Raw genomic sequence first — 14,701 nt, 5'->3', positions numbered from 1 at the left:
TCATTGTTAGCTTATTTCACACACTAGAATTTGGAAATTTGCCATTTCATGGAAATACCTTTATTATTGAGTTTCTTCTTAAGAAATTAATTGAAGTTGATGATATTGAAAGTCATTAATCTATTTTCATTGAAGTTGTGTTTGAAGGTGGTGTTGTTAATTGTTGAGTTACTTTCCCGTTCATTTTGTTGTTGTTGAGATTCTATACCCATTGTGTTTGAGTCGTGGGCCATTTGATATGGTGATATTTGTATCGTTGTTTTGGAAAGGTTGTGGCCTATGGGCACCTGTGGTATGAGTTAATATGTCATGTTGTTGTGATGGTAGCATTTGTAAATTGTTGTGTGGATTGGTTATTGTTATGCGGAGTATAAGTGTGGCATCTCACTGTTATTGTTATGCGGTGTATAAGGATGGCATCTCACTATTATTGATTGTGCGGAGTGATACGGGTGGCTAATGTGTTATTGTCCGGGTGGAGCGATAATGGTGGCTATTATGCGGAATGATACGGGTGACTATTAGAGTGATATAGGTGGCTAATAATACTGTTAGGGTTGAGTGATACGGGTGGCTATTAGAGAGATAAGGGTGGAAATGTCAGGGATGATGTGTGATGGCCTGGGGGCATTATATTGACGATATTCGTGTGATGGTGTGATTTTCCTTGTATATGCCATACACCTTACGTGACTTGTTGTGTTGCTTCAATGAGCTAATCGATTTCTTTGATATTACTTGTTAACTTGGGTTGTAATAGTACACTCGCACAAGCATACACCATAGCATGCCACATATACTAGTTCAGGAGTATGAAACTTGACATTTATTGATCATGCCCATGTATTCTTGTATTATGTGCTTTCATTGTGATAGTGAGACTGTGACACGCCAGGCGGATTGTGATTGTAAACCTGTGATCATACCGGACGGATCAAGATATTGACACGTGAGTTGTCTATGCAATTGTGATTAGAAATGTGGGTACAAGGTGTCGTGAGCATATGATTTATGGTTGAGACTCATGACTTGTGATTATGAGATGAGGTATCTCAGAGTAATTCATTGTGAGACTTGTGTTAGAACAGCTTGATTAGTTGATTTTTCCTTATATGTTTTTCACTGGTACTTTAACGGTGTTCTTATTACTTTACTGTTCATATTATATGTTGATTCTTGTTGCCATTTACTGATTCCTGCTTTCATTATTAGCTTTATACTTTTATATTGCACATGCTATTTTGACTAGTAGGTGTCTTGACTTGTACCTCGTCACTGCTCTACCGAGGTTAGTCTTGATACTTACTGGGTACCGACCATGGTGTACTCATACTACACTTCTGCATATTTTTGTGCAGATCCAAGTATTGGAGATATCAGACTCAGGCAGAATTAGCTTATCAATCGCAAGGATTCAAGGTAGAGCTACTTGGTCGCCGCAGTCCCTTGGAGTCCTTTCCTTTTATTGTACTGTCAGCTTGATATCCGAACAGTATTGTATTTTGATTTTTGAGATATTTCTATGTATTTAACTAGAGTTCGTGACTCTGTATTACCTAGTCTTGGGAGGTTGTTGTAATTAATGCCGCATAGGCTTGTTCACCTTTATTTCGGTTTTATATTAAACTCTGTTTTAAAATTTTATTGTTAAACTCGCTAAAATTGTTGTAAGTAATCGGCTTACCTAGTCTTAGAGACTAGGTGCCATCACGATGCCTAAGGCAGGATTTTGGATCGTGACAGGCATGTCTCGTCAATCAGCACTATATTATCTGTAAATAACATATACCATGGCACCTCCCCTTGTATGTGTCGCGTCAGCACATCCATCACTAGGAAAAATAAAAATGGGCTAAGAGTTTATCCCTGATGCAACCCCATCACCACTGGAAAATAATCTGAGTCACCTACCACAGTCCTCACGCGAGCCTTAGCTCTGTCATACATATCCTTAATCATCCTAATGTATGCTACAGGAATGCCGCTAACCTCCAAACATCTCCATAAAATCTCTCTAGGGACTTTGTCGTAGGCTTTTTCTAGGTCAATGAACACTATATGTAAGTCCTTCTTCCTCTCCCTATACTGCTCCTTCAACCTCCTCACAAGATGGATGGCTTCTGTAGTCGACCTCCCCGGCATGAATCCGAACTGGTTCTTCGAAATAGACATACTCCTTCTCACCCTCCTCTCTACTACCCTCTCCCAAATTTTCAGTGTTTGACTCAGCAACTTGATACCCCTATAGTTGGTGCAGTTCTGGACATCACCCTTGTTCTTATACAACGGGGCCATCAAACTCCACCTCCATTATTTCGGCATCTTCTTCGTCCTAAAATTGACATTAAATAATCCAGTAAGCCACTCCAAGTCTGTCCGGCCTGCATCCTTCCATAATTCCATTGAAATGTCGTCTGGTCCGGTCGCCCTACCCCTACTCATATTCTGTTTAGCCTCCTCAACCTCCTCAATCTCAATACGCCTACAAAACCTGAAATCTCGCTGGCTTTCTGAGTTCTCCAACTCCTCGAGTACAATGCTCATGTCCCCATCCTCGTTCAGGAGTCTATGAAATTATGTCTGCCACCTGCGCCTAATATCCGCCTCTTCCACCAATACGTTGCCTTCCTCGTCTTTAAAGCACCTCATTTGGTCCAGGTCCCGAGCCTTCTTCTCTCTCGCCTTGGCTAACCTGAACAGTTTCTTGTTACCGCCTCTGGCCCCAAGTATCTTATACAAGCGCTCAAAGGCTGCAGTCTTAGCTGCCGTGAACGCTAACTTCGCCTCTTTCTTTGTCTTCTTATAGTGCTCCATATTTGTCCTCTTCTCCTCTACGCCAGCGCTCTCCATTAGCTTCATAAACGTCGCTTTCTTGGCTTTCACTTATCCTTGGACCTTCCCATTCCGCCACCAGTCACGTTTGTGACCTCCAGAGTGGCCCTTCGTGACCCTAGCACCTCCCTAGCAGCTTTTTTAATGCAGTCCGTTGTCCACATACTACTCGCATCCCCATTGCTCCTCCAAGCCCCCATAGACAATAACTTCTCCCCCAACTCCTAAACTTTGTCCTTAGTCAAGGCTCCCCACTTGATCTTGGGTTGACCATTCACTGCTCTCCTCTTCCTTACTTTCTTAATCTCCAAGTCCATTACCAAAACAAATGGATATCTTCTCTATTTTATTTTCTCAAGGTGTAATCTAGACATACAACTCGTTCTCACCTATTGTCTCTAAATATTCAAAATTTAATTTTCAATAACTAGATGAAGATCAAGTCCAAATTAGATAAAGAAGTTTAAATTAATTGAAGCTGGATAGAGAGGGTGCACATGGAAATTTATTCGTATTTGTTGTATATAATTAGACCAATAAATATGTGATATGTATTTTTAGATAAATTTTATCACTTAATCATGAAATTAATATGTATTTTCTCTTCATTTTATCATTTAATAATTATAAATTAATAACTATATGACATGTATTTTTATATAATTTTATCACTTAAGTATGATTAAATAATATATATATATATATATATATATATATATATATATATATATATATATATATATATATATATTATTACTTCAGCTTATTACTTTATTAACATTGTCAGAAGCGCGCACTACTTTGACTAAAATTTTCTTGGCATATATTTATCCTCTCTGTATAACCATTCGATATTTGAAGTTTTATAACACGACTAATGTAGATTTTATCGCAAAAATGTACTTAAGTTGTTCTAAGCACCCCTATTTAAAATGTATTCTAGTTTTTAACAGCATTTAAAGTTTAGTCAGTATCGACAAATTTCGGACTACTCATGCTTCTGCTGCTGCTGTCTTTGGGGTCTAAAGTTTTGAACTGTCATACCTAACTCATATTCATAAGTCTAAAATTTGAACTGCCAAATCTAAACTTCAGACCTTATGATCTAGCTAGAGCCTATCTTCCGTCTATAGGTCTGGACTTTGAACTGCATTCAAATTACAACAACACCAACATATTTAGCGTAGTCTCACAAATAGGATCCGGAGAAGGTAGTGTGTATATTGACCTTAGTCCTGCCTCGTAAAAGTAGAAAAGTTATTTCCGATAGACCTCAGCACAAGGAAAGAATTGCGTTCGAAGTGGAGACCTAATATATGAAGTTAGAGCTTTGATAGTTGAAACTTCGAAAATCATATTAAATTTTTAAAAAACTTTATAAACTTCGACTATTTATAAAATAGCAATCATAAAAATGACTATTTGTGCACTTCTTCATTTGAGTCGCATGATCTACTATTAAAATTTTTCGGGGAACTTTTGTTTAAGAATGAAAATTATCTATACTATATTAAAAGCACGAAGTCACTTAGCGAAATATCGTTTGCCTTTTTTACCCCTTAAAGTATATTTCACATTGGACAAAATTATAATTTAAATAATTTTTCTAATATTTAGGAATCTGAGATTACCTAAAATTTTGGTTATTAAATATTTCCTTATTTGAGTTAAATAAAAACTCCTAATATTTAGAACCGTAAATTCTATTAAGATTTTACCTTATATAATATCTTCCATATTAATTTTCTTAATATTTATGTTACTTTTAGCAGAATATATAACCTACTATATCTTATACTTCTGATAAACATGAAGGAATACTTCAATAACCCAACTTTTTTGTTTCTTTTAGAAGAAACAAGCAGTGAATTCACAAATGTAGTCAAAGTACAAATGGTTGGCTTCAAATTTTGGATTTTAAGACCTTAATACTTAGGGAAAAAAGTTCTTGACTTTTGGTATAATATTTCTCTAAATATATATGTTTTTTACAAAATCATACTTATTACCATTTTATCCAATATAAGAATAAAAAATTAATCAATCATTTTGTTTAGTAATTCCTATATAGATAATACATTTAACATAATATTAGGATTACTACTTTCATACTTATACAATATTTTTCTGTTTATAGATATTTTTATAATATACAAAAATTGCATTTAATAATTAGACAAATAACTTTTCCAAAATTTATCGGATACTTTACTTTTAACTCTTGCCAATCACTTTCTCTCTCTCTCTCTCTCTCTCTCTCTCTCTCTCTCTCTCTCTCTCTCTCTCTCTCCATATATATATATATATATATATATATATATATATATATATATATATATATATATATTAAAAGTAAAGTATCCGATAAATTTTGTCTTTAAAAATAGAATTCTTATTGAATAAAGAATAATTATGATTAAATATTTAAAATAATTAAAGGATAAGCTAATAGTAAGAATTTGAATCCAAAAAAGTTAAACTATATTTAATATTAAGAAAAAATTAGTTAAACTCTATTTAGTATTGAGAAGAAAATTAAGTGTTTACATAAACTAATTAGAAAAAAAATTAATTTAGTTATTCTCCAAATTCATCATAGAAATTTCAAGTTGATAAAACTGTCACGACCCGTAATTCCCACCTTCGGGACTGTGATGGCGCCTAATATTTCACTTTCTAGGCAAGCCAACGTTAAAGAACGGTTAAGTCAATTATTATTCAATTCAATAGATACACTCAATTAAACCAAAATGAAATAAAACCGAGTGCGGAATAACATAAATGCCCATAATATCTACTACAAATCGGATCTGGAGTCACAACTCACAGGCTCCTAAGATTTTCTACAAACAGAGTCTGAAATAAATACAACTGTTCTGAATGAGAAGAAACAGTAAAATAGAAAAATATAAGGGGACTCCAAGGTCTGCGGACGCCAGCAGATCTACCTCAAGTCTCCCGTAAGCAAGTCTAAGATGCTACGCCTCATGAACAGCTAGGACTGGTACCAAAATCTGCACAAGAAGTTCAGAGTGTAGTATGAGTACAACCGACCCTATGTACTCGTAAGTGTCGAGCATAACCTCGACGAAGTAGTGACGAAGCTATGACAAGACACTCACATAATAAACATATGCAGATAACAGTATATGTACAAGGTAACAGCAAATAACAGCTAAGCATGTACTATTGGGAGGGGGACATGCTAAAGAGGGCACAAGATATAAGAGATACATCGGAAATAATAACTCGAAATAGTCAATATGCCTTCAACCAGTAAAACAATTAAGCACAACGAAGAAAATTGCACGGCATCATCCTTCGTGCTTTTACTCTCAACCTCATAATGAAACAATGATACTGCACGGCATCACCCTTCGTGCTTTAACTCTCACTCTCAATTTAAATCAATAGATACGGCACGGCATCACCCTTAGTGCATTAACTCTCATAACATGACACGACATCACCCTTCGTGCATTAACACTCACAATATGGCACGGCATCACCCTTCGTGCTTTAACACTCACAATATGGCACGACATCACCCTTCGTGCTTTAACACTCTCCCTTACCACATAACAATGAACAATCAATAACAGGGAGATAGGATCAAGAACAAGCCTTACTTCAATAATGGTTCCACAATACCAACCTCAACTTTGGAATTAATACTTAATTATCACAAAGACCCATAAACACGGTAAGAACGATCAGTTTAACAAATAACTAGTCTAAGCATGGATAACACGATCAAAGTAAGCAATAATTACAAGGAACAGGTCTCACCCGTATGCTTTAACTCGACAACAACGCATAAGTACTCGTCACCTCACATATACGTTGTACCCAACAAGTCCTAATCACTCAAGTCAAGGTTAACCACGATATTTACCTCACTCCAAAGGTCCACTCAAAGCTCAATCACAGCTTTGCCTTTCAAACAAGCCTCCGAACCAATAGAATCTAGCAAATTACCAACCAAACGATTCAAATTGAGCCTTAGGAACTACCCACGATTGCAAAGGATTCAATTTAGGTCATTATTGAAAAAGTCAATAAAAGTCAACTCCGCGTCCGCTTGGTCCAATTCCGAAATTCGGACCAAAATCCGATTACCGATTCACCCTCGATCCCGGTTATGTAATTTATTTTGGAATCCGACCTCAATTTGAGGTCTAAATCCCCATTTTATAAAAATCCCTAATTCTACCCAAAACCTCCAATTCTCACCATGAAAACACAAGTTTTTAGGTTGAAATCTTAGGAAATGAAATGAAAGATTGAAAGAAACTAGTTTAGAATTACTGACCAATGATTTGGGGAAGAAGAGTTCTTTGAAAAATCGCCTCTAGGGTTTCTAAGTTTGAACATTTGAGAGAATGAACAAAAATCCCGTCTAACTCCCATTTTGATCAGTTGCAGATGTCAGATTTGCGACCTGGGGTTCGCAAATGTGAACTCCACAAATGCGAAGAAACTATCGAAATTGCGAAGTCCATCCCATCTCTGCTTTCATCATATTTGCGATGAATGGTTCGCAAATGCGAACTCTAATCTTCCGCAAATGTGACCATTTGATCGCAATTGCGATCCTGTACCCCTCACCCACCCACTTCACAAATGCAAAGATTTGTTCGCAAATGCGAACTTGAGGTGCTCCAGCTACTATTCGCAAATGCGATGAGTTGCTCGCAAATGCGAACCCATCAGAGGTCGCAAATGCGAAGCCTGACCTCGCAAATGCGAGATCAGAGGCCTGCACCAGAACTGAAACACACCAGCAATATTTTTAAGTCCAATTTCACTATGTGGCCTATACGAAACTCACCCGAGCCCTCGAGGCTCTAAACCAAATATGCATACAAGTCTAAAAATATCATATGAATTTGCTCGCTCGATCAAATCGCCAAAATAACACCTAGAACTATGAATCGGACACCAAAATCAAATGAAATTTTCAAGAAACTTTAGAATTGCTATATGAAAGACCAGATGTCCAAATCACATCAAACCAACTCCGTTTCTTTCCAAATTTGACAGACAAATCATAAATATATTATTGGACCTATACTGTGTTCCGGAACCAAAATACGGACCCGATAACCAAAAAGTCAAATATTGGTCAAACATTTCAAAGTCATTAAGCTTTTAACTTTCAAATTCTAACAAAGTGCGATAACTCGGTTTAGGGACTTACGAATTCGATTCCGGGAATACGCCCAAGTCCTAAATCATGATACAAACCCACCGGGACTGTCAAAACACAAATCTAGGTCTGTTTGCTCAAAACTTTGACCAAAATCAACTCAAGTGGATTTTAAGGCAAAAATTTTATATTTTCTTAGTTTTTAACATAAAAGCTTTCCGAAAAAATACCAGGATTGTGCACGCAAATCGAGGAAGGCTAAAAGTATTTAAGGCATCAAAGCGCAGAATTGGGTTCTAAAACATATGATGACCTATTGGGTCATCACATTCTCTACCTCTAAAACAATCGTTCATTCTCTTACGGACATAGAAAAGTACCTGGGTTGGTGAAAAGGTGGGGATATCTACTCCGCATGTCCGACTCGGACTCCCAAGTAGCTGCCTCGACGGGCTGACCTTTCCACTTCACTCAGACTGAAGGATAACTCTTCGACCTCAACTGACGAACCTGCCAAGCTAGAATAGCCATCGGCTCCTCCTCGTAAGTCAAAACCTTGTCCAACTGGATAGAGCTGAAATCTAACACGTGGGACGGTCACCATGATACTTCCGGAGCATGGACACATGGAACACCGGATGAACTGCTGATAAACCTGGTGGCAATGCAAACCTGTAAGCCACCTCTCCCACTCTCTCAAGAATCTCAAAAGGCCCGATATACCTAGGGCTCAACTTCCCTTCTTTCCGAACCTCATTACACCCTTCATGGGTGATACTCGGAGCAATACTCTCTCTCCGACCATGAATGCAACGTCACGAACTCTACGATCGGCATAACTCTTCTGCCTGGACTGAGCTGTGCGAAGTCAATCCTGAATAATCTTGACCTTATTCAAGTCATCGTGTACTAAATTTGTACCCAACAACTGAGCTTCCCCTGGCTCGAACCATCCAACCGGCGATTGGCACCGCCTACCGTATAATGCCTCATAGGGAGCCATCTGAATGCTCGACTAGTAGATGTTGTTGTAGGCAAACTCCGCAAGCGGCAAGAACTGATCCCAAGAACCTCTAAAGTTTATAACACAAACGTGGAGCATATCCTCCAATATCTGAATAGTGCACTCGGACTGTCCATTCGTCTGAGGATGAAATGTTATGATCAACTCAACCTGCATGCCCAACTCACACTGTGCTGCCCTCCAGAAGTGCGAGGTGAACTGCTATCACGACCCAAAACTAACCCCTGTCGTGATGGCGCCTATCGTGGAACTAGGCAAGCCGACTCATTTCCAAAACAAAACGATATTTTTATTTCAAAGATAATTTCAAGGTTATTTAACATAAAACCTCCATTTAAAGAGTTCAAATCAAAGAAAAATAGAAGTGCGAAAAAGAAAAGCCCGACATCGGGGTGTCACTAGTCATGAGCATCTACTATAATCTGTCTAACAATATCAAGGCTAACTCAGCCTGGAAAAATAGCTAAATACTACTAGAGGAAGATAAGAGGGAGAAGAGTAGGGGTTGCGATCGCCAAACAACTACCTTGCTATCTCCAAGAAAATCTGCAACCAGAACACTCAATAACCGCTACCGTGTCCAGCTATACCTGAATCTGCACACAAGGTGCAGGGAGTAACGTGAGTACGCCAACTCAGTAAGTAACAACAATAAATAAATACTGAGCAGTAGTGACGAGAAATAAAGCATATAACGTTCATATCAGGAAATCTCAGTAAAATACCACATGCTTTTAAAAATCAGGATTTGAATCAAACATCTCGTTTAAACCCAGTTTCAGTAAAAATCATTTAAAGACATTTTTCCAACAGTTTTTCAAACAAAGGCTCAATGCAAAGGTGAGCAAAATGATGAAATCATAAATAGCCCCTCGGGCAAACCTCACAGTCACTCGTGCCACTCGGGCATACCTCACAATAACTCTTGCTACTCGGGCATACCTCACAATCACTCTTGCCACTCGGGCATACCTCACAATCACTCTTGCCTCCCAGTCACTCAGCACTCGGAACTCGCACTTAGTAGGTACCTGTGCTCACTGAGGGTATGTACAAACTTCGGAGGGGCTCCTTCAGCCCAAGTACTATAATCTGCACAGACAACTCACGGGCGATAATAATAAAGTATGCTGTAGGCGGGTAGCCCCGATCAACACTCCTCCTCACAAATCAGGCCCTCGAGGATTTCAGTAAAACAGGGCATTCAGCCCAAAACATTTATATGCATCAAAATAGAGTCATAAAACTGAGTTATGCAGTAAATAAATATAAGCATGACTGAGTATAGATTTTCAATCGAAAACAGTGAGAGGATGATAAGAAACAGCCCATAAGGGTCCAAACAGCATTGGCGCAAGGCCCAAACATGGCATTCAGCCTAATTTACAGAAATTCTTTCTAAAACATATAAGTATAAAATGGTTTCAACAAAGTATGCAACTTTAGAGTTGCTACGGGACGGACCAAGTCACAAATCCCCAACAGTGCACGCTCACACGCCCGTCACCTAGCATGTGTGTCACTTCAAAATAATAGAATGATACGATATCCGGGGTTTCATGCCCTCAGGACTAGATTTACAATCGTTACTTACCTCAAACCGGTCAAATCTCTACCCCGCAATGCTCTAGCCTCTCGACTCTGCCTCCAAATGCTCCAAATCTATTCACAAACAGTATAATACCATCAATATACGCTAATGGAATGAATTCCACAAGAAAAGCTTCAAAATTAAACCAAAACCCGAAATTGGCTCAAAAATTGCATGTGGGGCCCACATCTCGGAACCCAACAAAAGTTACAAAATTCGAAAGCCCATTCAACCACGAGTCTATCCATACCAATTTTACCAAAATCCGACCTCAACTCGACCCTCAAATCTACAAATCTTATCTCCAAATTTTCCAAGTTCCAATCTCTGATTTACACCTCAAAATCATGTAATCTAATCGGATTATTCGATGATAATTCAATATTATGGAGTAGAAATGATCACAAGGGACTTACCTCAAGTTTTCCTTAAAAATATATCAAAATCGCCTCTCCCCAAGCTCCAATTTGTCAAAAATGGCAAATGGGACGAAGTCCCTATTTTTATAATTTTGCCCAGACATCCTCGGTTCTGCCTCGATCTTGGCCGTCGATCTTGGCCTTCGATCGAGGTCCTCGATCCTGCCTCGATCTTGGCCCTCGATCTTGGCCTTCGACCAAGGTCCTCGATCCTGGTCCTCGGTCCTGCCCCTCGATCCTGGTTCTCGATCGTGGCCCTCGATTATGCCTTCGATCGTGGCCCTCGACCCTGAGCTCGATCTGGGCTTCGATCGTGGCCCTCGACCCTGATCTCGATCTGGGCTTCGATCGTGGCCCTTGACCCTGAGCTCGATCTGGGCTTCGATCGTGGCCCTCGACCCTGAGCTCGATCTGGGCTCACATATGGGCTCGATTTCTGGGCAGAAGCAATTTCCAACAGAAGGAAATTGCAGTAACTGTTCTAGTTAAATTTTTGATCCGTTAACCATCCGAAACTCACCCGAGGCCCTCGGGACCTCAACCAAATATACCAACAAGTCCTAAAACATCATACGAACTTAGTCGAATCCTCAAATCACCTCAAACAACGCTAAAATCATGAATTACACCCCAATTCAAGCCTAATGAACGTTGAAATTTCTAATTTCTACAAACAACTCCGGAACCTATCAAATCACGTCCGATTGACCTCAAATTTTGCACACAAGTCCTAAATGACATAACCGAGGTATTCCAATTTTCAAAATCAGATTCCGACCCGATATCAAAAAGTCAACCCCCCGGTCAAACTTCTCAAAAATAAAATTTTCGGCATTTCAAGCCTAATTCCTCTAGGGACTCCCAAATAATATTCCGGACACGCTCCTAAGCCCAAAATCACCATACGGAGCTATTGGAATCATCAAAAGTCAAATCCGAGGTCGTTTACATATAGGTCCATATCCGGTCCACTTTTCTAACTTAAAATTTTCAATTATGAGACTGTCTCATTTCACTCCGAGTTCCTTCCGGACTCGAACCAAGTAACCCGATATAACATAATATAGCCGAATAATACAAAAAGAAGTAGAAATGGGGAAAACATGGTTATAACTCTCGAAACAACCAGCCGGGTCGTTACAACTGCGTACCTCGATCAGAAATGATAGACACGGGCACACCGTGAAGATGGACGATCTCGCGGATATAAATCTCTGTCAACCGCTCTGAAGAATAGGTAACTGCCACAGGAATGAAATGCGCTGAGTTGGTCAGCTTGTCCACAATGACCCAAACTACATCGAACTTCTTCTGAGTCCATGGAAGTCCAACAACGAAATCCATAGTGATACGCTCCCACTTCCACTCAGGAATCTCTAACTTCTGAACCAAACCACTCGATCTCTGATGCTCATACTTTACTTGCTGACAATTTAGACACCGAGCTACATACACAACTATATCCTTCTTCATCCTCCTCCACCAATAATACTGCCGCAAGTGCTGATACATCTTGGCGGCGCCCGGATGAATAGAATACCGGGAACTGTGAGCCTCCTCAAGAATCACCTCATGAAGTCCATCCACATTAGGCACGCAAACATGACCCTGCATCCTCAAAACTCCATCATCTCTTACGGTAACCTTCTTGGCATCACCGTGCCGCATTGTGTCCCTAAGGACAAGCAAATGAGGGTCATCATATTGCCGCTCCCTGATGCGCTCAAACAAGGAAGACCGAGCGACTGTACAAGCTAGAACACGACTGGGCTCAAAAACATCCAATATCACTAACTGATTGGCCAAGGCCTGAACATCTAATGCAAGCGGTCTCTCACCGACTGGAATGTACGCAAGGCTGCCCATACTCGTTGACTTTCTACTCAAGGCATCAGCCACCACATTGGCCTTCCCGGGATGATACAAGATGGTGATATCATAGTTTTTCAATAGCTATAACCACCTCCTCTGCCTCAAATTGAGTTCCTTTTGTTTGAACAAATACTGCAAGCTCCGATGATCCGTGAATACCTCACACGATACGTCGTAAAGATAGTGCCTCCAAATCTTTAGCGCATGAACAATGGCTACCAGCTCTAAGTCATGAACAGGGTAATTCTTCTCGTGAACCTTTAACTGTCGCGACACATATGCAATCACCCTTTCATCCTGCATTAACATCGCACCAAGTCCAATACGAGATGCATCACAATATACCATATAAGATCATGCACCTGTGGGCAACACCAACACTGGCGCCGTAGTCAAGGCAGTCTTGAGCTTCTGAAAGCTCGCATCACACTCATCTGACCATCTGAACGGGGCACTCTTCTGGGTCAATCTGGTCAACGGGGCTGCTATAGATGAAAACCCCTCCACAAACCGACGGTAATAACCCTCTAATCCCAAGAAACTCCGGATCTCCGTGGTTGAAGTGGGCCTAGGCCAGTTCTGAACTGCCTCAATATTCTTATGATCCACCTGAATGCCCTTTACTGATACAACATTCCCCAAGAAAGCGACTGAGTCCAACCAAAACTCGTATTTTGAAAAATTAGCATATAACTGTTATCTCTCAGAATCTGAAGTACAATCCAAAGATGTTGCTCATGCTCCTCTCGACTGCGGGAGTAGATCAAGATATCATCAATAAACACAGTCACAAAGGAATCCAGATAGGGCTTGAACACCTGCTTCATCAAATCCATAAATACTGCTGGGGCATTAGTCTGCCCAAATGATATCACTAGAAACTCATAATGCCCGTACCGAGTTCGAAAAGCTGTCTTAGGGACATCAAATGCCCTAATCCTCAACTGATGGTAGCCAAACCTCAAATCGATCTTTGAAAACACTTTGGCACCTTGAAGCTGGTCAAATAAGTCACCAATCCTCGGTAATAGATACTTGTTCTTGATAGTGACTCTATTCAATTGCCGGTAATCTATGCACATCCTCATCGATCCATCTTTTCTTCACAAACAACACGGGCGCACCCTAGGGAGAGACACTAGGTCTAATGAAACCCTTATCAAGCAAATCTTGCAACTGCTCCTTCAACTCTTTCAACTTTGGCGGGGCCATACGGTATGGCAGAATAGAAATGGGCTGAGTGCCTGGAGCCAAATCAATACAGAAGTCAATATCCCTGTCGGGAGGCATCCCCGGCAGGTTTGCAGGAAACACCTCTGGAAACCCACGGATAACTGGTACTGAATCCATGGAAGGAACCTCTGCACTAGAATCGCGGACATAAGCCAAATAAGCTAGACACCCCTTCTCGACCATATGTCGAGCCTTCATGTAAGAGATAACCCTACTGGTAGAATTTCCAGGAGTCCCTCTCCACTCTAATCGAGGCAACCCCGGCAAGGCTAAGGTCACCGTCTTGGCGTGACAATCCACTATAGCATGATAAGGTGACAGTCAATCCATACCCAAGATAACATCAGTCTACCATATCAAGAAGTAGAAGATCTACACTAGTCTCAAGACTCACAATGGTAACCACACACGAACGATAAACACGATCTACAATAATAGCATCTCCCATATGTGTGGACACATACACAGGAGCACTCAAAGAATCACGAGGCACAACTAAATATGAAGCAAAATAGGATGACATGTAGGAATAAGTAGAACCCGGATCAAATAGAACTGAAGCATCTCTACTGCAAACTGAA

Source organism: Nicotiana tomentosiformis, chromosome 7 (genome assembly GCF_000390325.3).
Source record: "Nicotiana tomentosiformis chromosome 7, ASM39032v3, whole genome shotgun sequence".
Lineage (NCBI taxonomy): Eukaryota > Viridiplantae > Streptophyta > Magnoliopsida > Solanales > Solanaceae > Nicotiana > Nicotiana tomentosiformis.
This window is presented reverse-complemented; position numbering follows the sequence as displayed.